Source organism: Ictidomys tridecemlineatus, chromosome 7 (genome assembly GCF_052094955.1).
Source record: "Ictidomys tridecemlineatus isolate mIctTri1 chromosome 7, mIctTri1.hap1, whole genome shotgun sequence".
Lineage (NCBI taxonomy): Eukaryota > Metazoa > Chordata > Mammalia > Rodentia > Sciuridae > Ictidomys > Ictidomys tridecemlineatus.
In genome coordinates, this window is record NC_135483.1 from 170,356,094 (window position 1) to 170,370,594 (window position 14,501).

Genomic DNA, 14,501 nt, shown 5'->3' on the forward strand with positions numbered 1-14,501 from the left:
TATAATGTATATGTATGAGTCAGTATAAATGCAGCCCATGTGCTGTGTAAGAATGTCTCTGATGCATATAGTTAAGAGCAGGATTACTGGCATACACTTAATTTGATGATGTACTACAGGATTGTCCTCTAGAAAGTCTGCACTGGTCTGTTCTTCAGCAAAACATGTTACTCAGTAGAGTGTTTGAATTCCACATTCACTTGTGGGATGGACCAAGTGATTTATTTTTTTAGACATAGTTATTCTAGGTATGTTGAGAGGCTAATTGATTATTTTTATTGGATAATGATTTCAGAAATATAAGATTCAGCCTTATGTGTTGAAGCAGCATCTCCTTTAGTGTAAATTAGCTCCTGTGAGATTGTATTGATTTGTTCAGGTCATGATGATCTTTTGGAGAGTAAGATTTTGCTCTTCTTGTCACTATGTTGTCTGGTACTGTCATGGTGTTAATTTGAAAAGTTAGAATAATTAAAAAAAGAGAAGCATATTCACTTTTTCCATTTTATAGGATTGGATTTATATTTACTTAAAGTCGTGTGTCATTCCATGTGCCAAAAGAGCCCCCTCCCAATACATGTGGAACAAGAATATGAATTTGAGTGACTGATTTCTTACAGTGGATAGGTTAAGAAGGCACCAGTCTGAAAGTTAGATGAGAAGGGATATGATGTAAGAAAAAGAAGAGGAAAGAAAGAACACATTACCCATCAGCACCTAAAACTCTGCTGAACATACATAGAGGCTCGGTCAGAATTTGTGCAGTAAGTGCATTGGTAGTATGGTGTGGTGGACAGTATTCTTTAGATTTGTAGCAAAATATTTTGATTTGCATTTTTATTCTGGTGCTTAGGGAAATCATGAGACCATGCTGAGCTTCTGTTTATTAAACTATAAACCAAGACTGGTGGGAGGGCTAACTGAGAAACAGCATGAGAAAAGGACCTGCATACATAATAGGCACTTAACAGGTGTTCTGTTCCTTTGGCAACTTTCCATTCCCTGACCAGCAATCAATTTGTTTTGCAAATATTCCATCAAAAGTTGATTCTGGTTCTTGGCCTTTTTGATAGTTGGTAAATGGTTTATAAGTAGTCTTTTATTTCCTGTTTTGCTATTCATGGAAGCACTTGATTGAAAATATTTAAAAACCACTCAAAATGATCATGGCTTCTTTTACAATTGTATATGCTGTGACTATGTAAATTTTGACCTATTTTTTTCCATCACCTAAAAACACATGAGGGACTATTTTTAAAGATATACTGTGAAGCCTCATTTAGTCAGGGTCACTGGGATGAATTGTTTTACATTAAATGGGTTTTTCGGGTAACTAAAATTTATGCCTTAACATGCTAAACTTTTTAAGATTACTTTAAAATCTGTTAAATTCTTTCTTGTTTTTTTGGGCAGAATATATTAGCTACAATTTTACTTTTTTTTTTTTCTATACAAAGTTATTGTTTTGCCTGCTTGACCAGCAACAGAATAGGGTTTTATCACTTTTGGTGCCAGTAAAATTGTTGTTTCAGCTTAGGTTTTATTAATTTGTTCCATTTTAATATGTTAGAGCAAGAATAAGAAATAACCAAATTTTTAGTATTTTATGTAAGTTAAGGGTTATTAACCTTGAATAAAGATTTGAGGTCTCTCTGTCCCAGTGTAAGAGATGCCCCATCTTTAAAATAGGGATCTTGGGGTTTGATAAATGTTTTTGCTTTGTGCATTTGATGCTGGCCATGTTCTACCTGCTTAAGGAATCTAATCTAAATTAAACAAGGGGTTTAATTTTAAATTTTATAGCAGAATAACTCCGGTAGCTACTGATTTGACATGGGCTTTGTAATCATAGCACTTGCATTGAATCCTGTCATTGGCAGGTGAAGACTCTAAAGTTAGTAATAAATTCTTTTTTTTTTTTGGTACCATATTAAACTCAGGAACACTTGACCACTGAACCACTGAACCATATCCCCAGCCCTATTTTGTATTTTATTTAGAGACAGGGTCTCATTGAATTGCTTAGCACCTCGCTATTGCTGAGGCTGGCTTTGAACTCAAGGATCCTCCTGCCTTAGCTTCCTGGGACGCTGGGATTACAGCTGTGCCTGCTGTGCCCAGCAGTTACAGACTGTTTTGCTCAAGGTCATCCTGAGATGTGTTGAGTCCTGGAGCCCAGAACTCTATAGACCTGCAGCTCGCAGCTCTTGTCATTCTCCTTTCAGACTAGGGAGTATGGCCAATAGGGCACTTATGTATGTGGGCTACAGATTATGTACATGGAATTGTTAAACTGTGCACTCTACTTAAGTAATTCAGAGTATTTAAATAATAAAGATGGAGTAGAAAGTAGAATGAATGTGTCAGACTTTGGATGAGAATTCTGGGACTGAGAATGTGGGTTTGGAGGTTAAATGCGAGACTGAATTCCTATAAAATTTCCTCTCCCAACTTTGGTAGAGCCAGCTGGCTTGCAGTGACAGGGGGACTATCAAGCCTACCAGTTATCAGATTTGCAAGCGGATATGTATATTCCATCTCAAGTTTTTAACAATGATGGTTTAGGTCTGGTTTTCACCTCCAAAATTATCAGTGAGAGGATAAAAAAATTCAGCTTAGACTAAATTAGCAGGATTTGGAATTTAGGCAAAAATAATAGAATTTCTGAGCATTTCCAGGGCGTGCTGTGGTGTCTGAAGTTCCTTATGTGAACTGACTCTTTTATCCTCCCAAGAACCCAGGGAACAGTTTCTGTTATTATCATCCCTGTTTACATCTGATGAAACCAAGGCTTGGAGGAGTTAAGTCTTCCCATAAGTTATTTACATAGAGTGTAGCCCTGGGATTTGATGAACATTCTGACTCTTTAAAAAGGCAGCCATCTAGCTGTGAGTGCACAGGAAATGTGGCTCTTTAACCAGCACTTTCCAGAGAGAGAGAGAGAGAGAGAGAGAGAGAGAGAGAGAGAGAGAGAGAGAGAGAGAGAGATTAATATCATGGGGGCAACATGGATTCTACAATGAATTCAATATCAATTCATTGATATTCCTTGGAAGGTCCAGCCTTTCTTCAGGGTGCGTCGACACTTTATAAAATGAATCATCATGTTAAGAAGGGTTAGAGTTTAAGTTTAGAGATCTCATACAAAAAGAAACAATTTCTTTTCCCTCAAATTAAATTTTGCTTCTCAGAAGTCACCAGGTGCCAAGGACTTTCTTACCCAAACCCTAGGCAAGCTGTTTTTCTCTCACCAATAAAAGCTAGTCTTTTTTCTACATAGTTATTTTTTTTTGCCATATTTGAACTAGTTTTATAGAGGACAGGGTTTATGCAAAGGGATTCTTGAACCTGTGGGGTGGTGTGAGAAACAAAGTGAGAGCACTCCAGGAGTGCAAATAGTGGTGAGTAAAATGTGAGAGGTGATGGTTTTTGTCTCCATTCCTGACCTCAGACCTCTGGGGGTAGCTGGTGTTTTGCTCAGCAGAGAACTTCCGATTAGGAGCCTTTCCCCAGGGCTGCACTACCTACTCAGTACCAGCTCTCACATACCATCCTATTCCTAGGTTCTCTGGCTTTTTACACTTCCAGACATTTCCTCACTTATAGCTTGAAGTCTGTATTTGCATGTTCAGGTCAACAGATGACAGTCAACTACATTTTACCTTCTAGCACTGCAGATTCAGTCTTTTTGTTTGGTTTGGATATGTGCTTTCTGAAGGATAAAACTGTATGCTTTATCACCATTTGTTAAAAAAATAATTTATTTCATGTTCACAAAACAGTCTGTTTCTTAAACAGGGGTATAGTTACATCCTTTAGTTTTATCTAAGTGGAATGAGAAAAATCTAGTTTTCCAGTTAATTATACTTGTATTTTGACATTGAACAGTGGGCATTTGTCAGCATTAATGGTTGTATAAACTGAGAAGTATAAATGAAAAGAGTGAGAAGGGTGAAATCAATTTTCCAAAATACAAAAGTGATCATAAGATCTAAAAGACATTGTGGGATTGGATTTTATCTTATCTTGGAATAAAAAAAGATTCACATCTATTTTAAGGGCTCTTGGACTTTCAACATTCATGGTGGATATTGGGTTATTTTTTTTTTCTATAAGAAAGTGTATTTAAAGTTTTGACAGTTAATAAAATCATGGCATTTAGTATAAGTTGCAGTGAGATCCTTGCATGGTAGGATTTAGCGTATGGATTTTCCTAATTTGCTTCATTCAAAAAGGAAACTTTTATTAATAAAATTTTGTCTGAATGTCCAGTGCTGAGTATTTTCAAGTCATAGTTTTTTGTTTGTATTCAGTCTCTCTGATGTAAAAAAAAATGTAAATATGATTTTTAAGTTCCTACGCGTCTTTAAACTTGGCGGGAATGCTCTTTCTTCCCAGTGGACTTTATTCTAACCCTTATATGTATGAGCTGGGTGCAGATTATGATTTTAGAACACAGCTCTGCATTCCAGTGATCCTCATGCAGACTACTTGGGTTTCCTTTATTTCTAATACCTTTACCTTTGAGGTAAGTGTATTATGGGTTGGTGTTGGGGAGAGATAAAGAGGTGACTTTCCTCCTTTTAAAAAATTTCCTTGTTCACCTTAGCCTACTAATAGGCCTTAGAAATGCAAAGGGCTTAGTTAAACCTACTCTGTCTTTCAGATATCAATGCAGCGAAGAATTGTTAGCATGCATCAAGCACCCACCAAGTTCTAGGTGTTGAAGTAGAAAATAAAAATAAAATTATTTTTGAATAACAAAAACCTTGTCTTATTTCTGAAAAAGTCAACAGTAACATAAAACTTGAAACAGGGTACCTAAGTAGCTCTATGGATAGATAATTCTTTCAATGTTTCTTTTTGAGATCACCAGCAAAGGTCAGTCTTATTGATTTCCATCCAAACGTGGGGGCTCATTAAAATAGCAGTTTGACTTGATGGAGCAATGTCTCTCCCATTATTTGTTCATCCTCGATATTGAAACTGCAGACCTGCTGTTACTGAAGCATCCTGTAAGAAGCAGCTCATGGCAGATGTTTGGATGAGTTTTCTTTTTGTCATTAATCTTTGTACTTCTGAGGTATAGCAGAGTAGCTGTTAAATCAAAAGCAAGTTTTTTGAAAGAAATATCCTATTGTTTTTATAAAAATGCTACTACTGCTCATCATAAAATTTCAAAATATAAATAAAAAGTGCAAAGAAAAAGTAAAAAAACTGATTGTTATTGGGAAATAATCATTATTTATATTTGTAAGCTTAACCAAGAGCACTCTCTTTGCATGTTGATAGGAGACTTGGTAGATAGTTAGAATTTTATCATAGAATAATCCCTTTTTGTAAACTATTTTAAACATAAACAACAAAATTTGAACTTCATAAGTATTAAATTTAAAAGAACAAATAACAAATCAAAGGAATCACTGAGGGATGAATATTTATTTTCAATAAAAGATATTACTTTCTAAGAAAATTCCATTAAAGTTATGAAGATCTTGGTTTGAAGTTGTTTAATGAGAAAATTCTCAAGTAGATTATATATTTAAAAGAGGGACTTAATACACCAATACTTCTTCTACTTTCCTTCATCTTCACCTGTTATAATACTCCTTACCTTGTAAGGTTCATAAGATTTCCATTCAGTAGCTACAATTCACAGCATAAATGTTCATTTTTACCTAAAATAACTTCAAAGACCTAACGTAGTTCCTTTTATTATGATTATTGCATTCTTCCTGGGTTATTTGTGTTTTGCTTGACTGGAACTAATTGAAAAGTAGATTACCTGAGATAAAATTTTTTTCTTTTGTATTGTATTTCATGAAGGTTTTTTTTTAAGTAAATGTTTATTTTTATTATCCTTATACTTGAAGAATAACTTGGCTAATTATGAAATTTTTTGAGCCCCGCTTCCCTTGGGACTTTATAGAGATGGCTCCGCCGTCCTTGAGCTTGAGAACTGCTGTGAATGAGTCTGCTTTCTCCCCTCTGTGAGAGCTCGCTTTTTTCACCTTGGATGATCATATGATTTTTCCTTATCAGTATCTTCAACAGGATCAGTAACACCATTTATGTTAATGATGCTTTATCAATTTTTCTAGCATCATGCATGGTTTGCCTCTTTGAGCAGCAAATTCAAATCTTCTTTGATTTTTTAGGAAAGTCATGTTCTATTTTTGTCTAACTTTTCTCTTTCATGTGTTTTAAAGTTTTATTTGGGGGCATCCAGAGTGTGTGTATATATTATTTGTCTGTCATTTCTATATTGATTCCTGACTAGATTTTCATTCTTATTCCTGTTTCTGATTTGCTTTGCTTCCTTGTAATATTCATTTTTTATTTCACTTTTTCCCTCTGAGTTTACCAGCTACCTTTTCATCTTCTTTTATGATATTTCTTTGAACTCCTTTTTAAAATAAGGTTATTTCTATAATTTCTTTGAGGCCATAGTACCTGAACATTTCCTTTTTTTTTTTTTTTTTTTTGTGCTGCATATCCTTCATCTCCCCTGGACTTGGGCAGTTTTCTTCCTTTTTTTTTTTTTCTTCTTTCTTCTTCCGTGTCTATGCCTAGGTCTCTCTCCATCTTTTTTGTATGGTTCATCTGTGCATGGGGACAACCATTTGTGGAAGCAGAGTTTGGGAAGGCAAGTGGGGGGGAAGAAGGAGCAAGGTACGGCTCCTCAGCTCACTGGGGTATGTTGCTTTGCTTATTCTCCAGTGGTTTGTCCTCCTCCTTGGAGAGGAGCACCTCTCATGGGTCAGGGGAGTCAAGGCAGGCCTTGGGGCTCTGTGTGGTGAGCGGGTGTTTGCACTCCCACTGTCCTTCACGTCACCTCTGAAAAGTCCTCTGCCTGTTGAGATGCTGGGGAGGTATGTGTTGGCTCAGACTTCACAGTTTTGAGCTTCACAGATTTTAGTAGCTTGAAATTGGAAGTCATTGCTTTTTATAGGAAATGGGTAGATTAATTTATTTTTTTGTTCTTCTTTTTAATCCTTTGTTATTTATAAGGAACTTATCTGTGTAAGGAATCTGAATATGGAAAAAATCAGTGGAAGTTTTTTTTTGTTTTTTTTTTTTAGTTGTAAATGGATACATTATCTTTCCTTCTTTATTTTTATGTGGTGCTGAGGATCAAACCCAGAACCTCACACATGCTAGGCAAGCACTTTACCACTGAGCCACAACCCCAGACCCCTTGGAAGTGTTTTGACCATTATGTATTTCTCTTACTTGTGTTATAGTGGCTGTAGCCTTGGACTTCCAGAATGAATGACTCTGTATCAGTGGGGGTCTGTTGACTAGGAACATTCACTGAGTTACCCATCACTGGGTGGAGAGGACTGTGATTCTGGGAGTTCAGAACATAGCTTCAATGGCACATGTGGTGAAGCTCAGGCACCTCTAGGAGGGGATGCAATGTCAGTATCCAGATAAAAGATCTAAAGAGAACTGATATCTAGCTGCTTTTTACCTGTGGTTATAGGATAAAAAATCAGAGTTACCGTCTCACTCATGTGGAAGTTAAGAAAGATGATTTCATAGGAGTACAAAAGTAGAAGAGTGGTCACTAGAGGCTAGGAAGATGAAGGGAAGTTGGCTAAGGGTGCCCAAACAGTTAACCTGGGAGGAATAAGCTCCAATGTTCTCTAGCACAGTAGGGTGACCACAATTCACAACAATTTATTCTGAATCTTTTTGAAGAACCAGTAGAGCTAGGTGTGGTGGCACACGCCTGTAATTGCAGCAGCTCGGGGGGCTGAGTCAGGAGGATCACAAGTTCAAAGCCAGCCTCAGCAACTTAGAGAGGCCATAAGCAACTCAGTGTGTCTAAATAAAACACGAAAAGGTCAGGGGATGTGGCAGTGATTAAGTGCCTCTGAGTTCAATCCCCAATACCAAAAAAAAGGTCGGGGGGATTTGGGGGTTCCCAACCCAAAGAAATGATGGAGGCTTAAGGAGAGAGAAATACTGACCACCCAATACAAAGACACAGCAAATTATCACATTGTACCCTACAAATATGTGTATTTATATGTCATTTAAAATTAATATAAAAATTTAGAGATATCTTTCAAATTTATAAAGAAACTGTTAAATATCCTCATACCAGAAGAGTGAACTAGAATTCTCTTCTAGTTAAGAATTATAGGACCGGTCAGGCACGAAGCACTGAAAAAAGAAAAAAAAAAAAAAAGCCCCATTATGCAATTTTCACTCATCTTTTCTGATTTTGGATTGTATTTTAGTGTGGGTGTTTAAGTTATTAGCCATTTCAAAAATGTCTTCTGGTTTTAGATATGATTAATCATCTGAAAAGGCTATTAAGTGCCACTACATGGCCTTAGGATTTAAAAAATTATGTATAAAAGCAGAGCAATTTATAATACTGATCTGAACCTTTGATTACACATGCGAAAAACACTCCTAGAAGAACCCTCTTGAGAATTACAGGATGTTCTAAGTATTCTCACTCCGTGATATATTGTCTTTGATGAAAAAGTAGGAACTCTGAAGAAGACTTGTTGAGCAAAAAATACCCGGAAGTGGCTTGGACAGCGTAAGTGAGCATACTTCAGCACGGTCAGGGTCTTGCTTTTCCCCAGACCCACCACTGGTGTTCCATCCGTGGATTTCACCTTTCTGTGTACAGACACATCTCTGAGAGAAAGTGGAGTGTGAAAGGGAAGACAATTGTTGTCATAGTGGATTCAGAAAATGTGTTTTTCAATGATCATCAAAATAATTGAGATAGATATTTTCCCACCATGACAGTTTTGGTGATTGAAAACAAGGCTTTTTTTTTAAAAAAAATCAAATTTAGGTTTCTAGAGTCTTCCAGGCAGTGGTAAAGGATAGCATCACTTGCCATTTTATTTTTTAAAAAATATTTTTAGTTGTTGATGGAGCTTTATTTAATTAATTTATTTTTATGTGGTCCTGAGAATCGAACCCAGTGCTTCACACATACTAAGCAAGGGCTCTACCACTGAGCTACAACACCAGCCCACCTGCCATTTTATTTCGAAACCCGTTTTGTCATAGCTGTGCTCTCTGTGATCTATAGTCCTCAATCTTCTGTGAACGTCCATGGATAGCCAGTTCGGGGAAGATTCTCTTTGTCTCCCTCCTTTTTTTTTTCTTTTTCTTTTTTTTTTTGGTACCGAGGATTGAACTCAAGGACACTTGGCCACTGAGCCCCGTCCCCAGCCCTATTTTGTATTTTATTTAGATAACAGGGTCTCACGGAGTTCCTTAGTGCCTCGCTTTTGCTGAGGCTGGCTTTGAACTTGCCATCCTCCTGCCTCGGCCTCCTGAGCTGCTGGGATGACAGGTGTGCGCCATTGGGCCTGGCTCTCCTTTGGCTTTTTTGCTGGTTGGCCCTCTAGTTTGAGAGTTAACTAGTTTGGCAGTCAGGTCACAGGAGTCGTTTGCACTCCGTCAGGACTGTTATTTTGTTCAATTTCTGAACTTTTCTTTGCTTTACTTTCCTGTCCTCCAAGAACTTCTCGTCTCTTTCTAAGTTTTACTCTTTTAATAGAAATGGACTCCCACATGCACACTGGCATCTCCAAGCCCTGACAGTCCTGCTATTTTTAGGGAAGGAGAAAGTTGCCTTTTGTTGTCTGCTTTTCACCTCCCACGTGTTCTTTAGTTTCTTCCCCCTCTGGTCTTATAGTGACAGCTTTCTAATTCCAAATGCTTTTTCCGTGGTCTCTTTCTGGCTGTATTTGTCTTACACTCAAAATTCTTAATGTCAGAATGGGAGTAGGCTCGTCTGTTTCTTTTTTTTCTGTAGATATTTTGGGTTCCTTTTTCCCCGATTTATTAAAATCACAAAAATCTATACATAGAGGAGTGGAAAGTATATTTGTACAGTTTAAAGAAGGAGAAGAATAAAATGAACTTTCCTTAATACCCAGCATCCCTGTTGACAAATAGAACACTGGAAGCTGTCTGTGTGTCCCTCACTGTCACATGTCCTCCACTCCAACCTCCAAATTGTGGTGACTTCTCATCCTGCAGCTTAGGTAGGAGATTTGGGAATTAAAAAAAAAACAACAAAAAAACAAAACAACAATAACAACAACAACAAAATGAAACAACAACAACAGCCAAAACAACAACAACAAAAATTCTAAAAACCAAACCAAGAACAACACAATAATGAAATGGAATAGAGTCCTCAGTGATAACAATAGCATACACACGTGTGTATTTCTGATATCCATAACAAATTTTTGTTTAGAATTGAGAGGAAGAACATCAGTTGTCTGGTCTGCTTAGGCTGCTAGAACAAAATACCATAAACAGGATGATTGGAACGACTGACGTTGATTCCTTAGAGCTCTGGAGGCTGGGAAGCCTGACATCTAGATGCCTGCAGGTGCAGGTACTGTGAAGGCAGGCCCCTTCCTGGCTTGCACATGGCTGTGTTTCTGTGTCCTAATTGTGGGGACCAGGAAGAGGGAGGGAAAGCTCTCTTCTCTTGTTTTTGTTTTGTGCTGCTGGGAATCAAACCAAGGTCCTCGTGCACGCTGCTCTCTTCTTATAAGGACACTAACCCCACCATGGAGACTACTGCCGTGATTTCATCTCAACCTAGAGCCCCCCAAGGCCCCACCTCCTAATGCCATTTTCTTGGGGGGTAGGGCTTCAATATATGAATTCTAGAAGGGTCCTGAATTTTCTTTTGAAGGGTTTCAGCTGTCTTACTGATGTAGTTTGGATGTGGTTTAGTTATTTAATTGGGTCCCCCGGGAGTCCATTGTGATTACAGCTTTGGTCCCCAGGTTATGGGCTATTGGGAGGAGAGACCTACTGGGATGTCCTTAGGTCACTGGGAGTCTTGGAGTGTTGGACTCCATTCTCCTTCTTTCTGACCTCCTTTTTAGCAGAGTAAGCTCTTCCTCACATCAGGGCTTCTCTCATGGTGTGACTGCTTCCCCTGACATGAGTTCCTGCTATTGCCATCCACCAGCCATGCTGGGCCCCTCACCAGAGCCATACCCTTAACTACACTCTTTGGTCTTTCAGCCTCCAAAACCTTCAAAGGTTGTGAGCTAACCAAAGCAAACCTTTTCTCTTTGTATAGTTAGCTGCCTCAGTTACTTCACTGTAGCAACACAAAACTAATTGATACTCTTATTAGAATTAATGTAAAAAGAGTCAAACATATATAATACAAATATTCCATGGGCTGACCCCAGTCTATTCAGCCGCTGTTATAAGGAATAATTGGAAATTTCCTATTTTTTTTTCCTTTAAGTTTGAGGGTGAACAATGTCTTTGACTTCAGTGACTCTTTGCTACCACTGTCATGAGCTATCTGAGGTCCCTCATTGCTTCTCTGGATCCTGAGCTCAGTCTGTAGGACTCTTATGTTCCCGTGGATTCCTCAGTCTATAGTGTGATGTGTCACATCTTGTCACATCTTTTTAAAATTTTTTTTAGCTTTTTGATTTGCTAACTTGCCATCAAGAGAACATGGTTAGGAATGCCTATTCTGTGTAGGCGCACCTGTACCTAGAACCCTGGCTGCAATGCAGTGGCTGCCTTTTCTCTGAAATGGTAGTTTGGCAAAACTTACTTAAGCATGGGCTGGTGTGATCTGTAGCTGCAATAGGCACTTCAACTCCCGACTCTTCTCCTGACCCAGGGTTTTCACTACCAGGTTGGTAGCTTCTGGATTTTTCCTAAAGTAGTTCACTCTTTTCTGACCCCTGTCATGAGTTAGTAGTTTGGATATGGCTTTACTGGATATGAATCAGATCATTTTGGATCCTTCTCTTTTACTGTCACTTCCAATCCTGACCACTCATGGCCCTGAAACTTATATTGATACTTATTTGCTACTATGGATCATATACAGTTAATGTTAGAACTTCTACCAGTGTTCTAAAAATGTCTGGTTTTAAGATTAAACTAAAAATAGATCCCCTGGAAGACCTAAATAGAATAGTTTCTCCTTTTTTCTGTGTCAGTCTCTCTGGGATTTGACTGCTTCTGGAATTTTATAAAGGTTTTGCTTTTGATCCAAACATTGAGAGGCACTTTATGAATGTGAGATTGTCTACCTAGACAGAAATTTAAAGACTGTTTAATGAAAGTTGTCCGACTGTAGGAAAAAAGGCAATTTATAGAAATTTTCTTAAAACTCTGATTTAGAGATCTGTTGTTCTGCTTTTTTTTTTTTTTTTTAAAAAAATAAAAACTATCATTGATTTGATATCATCCCTGGCACATCACATATACATTAACAGAAGGAACATATCTGTCTATAACTTATTTTTGATGATTTTTAAAGATTCATTTTTAGAGCGCCAAGTGCACATAATGATCTGAATAGCTTTTAAAAGATAAAAATTCAGTTTTAGTATTATGCAGAATGTCTAGACTCTATAATTAGACTGGAGTAGATGAAATTACTCACCTCTAATCACTATTTTATACACGTCTTTCAAAGTGACATTAATTGTCATCAGCTTTGCTTATCATAAAATACTTTTTGAGGATGAGTACTAATTTTTCCCTGTTACACTTGGTTTTTCATGTCTCTGTGATAAAGCACGTTAATATGACGCTAAGATTTTGATTAATTTTAGTCACAGTTAAGTAATGGCTTTGTAATCGTGTTGTTTGTGTTTCAGCAGACAGACCACTTTTGAAGTTGATACAAATGTAGCTTTAGCAGATCTAGATCATTATCTCTTAGATTAGTTTCTATGTAAAAGTTTCTTGTTATTAATCTAATCTGTAGAAAGAGTGTATCTCTTTATGTCTTGGAAATTGAAGTATACCCTTTTGATGGAGGCACATAAAAATATGTAGAATTAGAACAAAATGTAGACAACTCTTTACAACATAGAGTGGAACTCTTCTTTCACCACCTTCTGGAAAAGACCGGCCTGAAGTCATCTCAGTGTACTGATAGCTGACTATTTGACAAAGCATTTACCAAATAGATGGTGTGTGTGTGTGTGTGTGTGTGTGTGTGTGTGTGTGTGTGTGTTGCCAATGCCCAACTCCTAGGTTGTGCTACCCAGAGCACAGGTTTATATTTAGGGCAGGAGTTGATGACAGCCATACTCACATTCACTGGAAAGTTTCCTTAGCTGTAATCCAACATTCTTGTTCTATATAAGGGTGACAGCTAGCTCCACGGTGCTAGGGGCTCCTCCCAGATCTGAGATGATCAGCTTCTGGATGCCTACTGAATTGGGACATCCTTCCTTGACCGAGGATGTGACTGTGAGCAAACAGGACAGGGTCTAGCCAGCAGGCTGGTGAGCCACACTGAATCCCAAGTCCATGCCAGCTGGAAGATTCCCCCCCCCCGCTTTTTTTTTTGAGAAGCCACAAATGAATGGTACTTCTTCTAATAAATTCTGTAATTTTCACAAGTCTCTTATCTTGGTATTATCTTGAAATGGCACATCATTTGGGAGAATGAAAATTGTCTTTAAAGAAATTAGTTGTGCATTAGGTAAATCATGACTTTTTTTTTGTTTTTAACCATCAAAGATCCAGTGAATAAGTTTTTATGCCTTAAAATGTGCTCAGAAGGTGGGCTTTTTTGAAAACATTTTTTTTCCTAAATCCTAACTAAAACAATAGGTGCCGTTTTGTATGATAGTTATTTTGGGTCTGAATGAAGAAACCATTAAAAAATTCTCTTCCTTTCCCTTTCTCCTCCTGCACTCCTTCTTCTTACTATGTTGTGTTCCCGTTTGCCTTAAAGATTTGATATTACTACAGAAGAATGTTTGCAATTGCCACATGGTGACAATTTCTTAAACAACCACAGTGTTTTCCCTAAGCATCCCTGTGGTGTGTGTACACGCGGTACCTTGATCGCACAGAATGTCATTTTCTGCACAGTACAGAGAAATCTAGGGTGTCAGCTTCAAATGCCTCTTCCTTTATTGGGCTGTGAAGACTCACCCTTAACCTGTATATCTTGGGGTCTTCCTCTGCAAAGTGGTGCCTGCAGTTAAGCTGGCAGATACCCTGCAGGCTCTGCTTGTGGCAGTGCAGTGTCCATAAAGGACTAGGCAATGCCTAGGTAGGGCAAAAAGAGAGAAGAGAGCACACAAAAGACAATTTTAGGTCTTCTAAAATATTAACTAGTAAGCAGCATAAAACTACAAACTATGTGTTAGCATGTGCATAACAAATTTTAGGGCATGTATCTATAATTTATAGTAAAAGTAAAGAAATAGAAACATTTTGATAAGATTAATCTTTGTTAATAATTTCTTTAATTCTCATCCTTTATTTTTCCTCCTTTTATTCTGTCTTCAGTCATTAATTGGATGAGTGAAGGAAAGTTAAAGCTACAGGTTTCATATGTGAAAAGGCCTCTTCCTGTTGTCTTTGCTGGTTGCTTGCCGGTCTCTCCTGCTGCTAACATTAATTACTTTGCTGATGGCTTTAATTGACCCAGTAAAAGAACCTTATCTGTGTGCAGCCTTCCCAGGCCCTAAAGTCTTTGCAGCCTC

The 14,501-nt window shown here is 37.7% G+C and overlaps 1 protein-coding gene across 1 annotated transcript in view; it reads left to right on the forward strand.

Annotated features, from left to right (window-relative positions):
* Positions 1-14,501, forward strand: part of Adam23 (ADAM metallopeptidase domain 23) — a 168,052-nt gene that overhangs the window by 51,140 nt on the left and 102,411 nt on the right.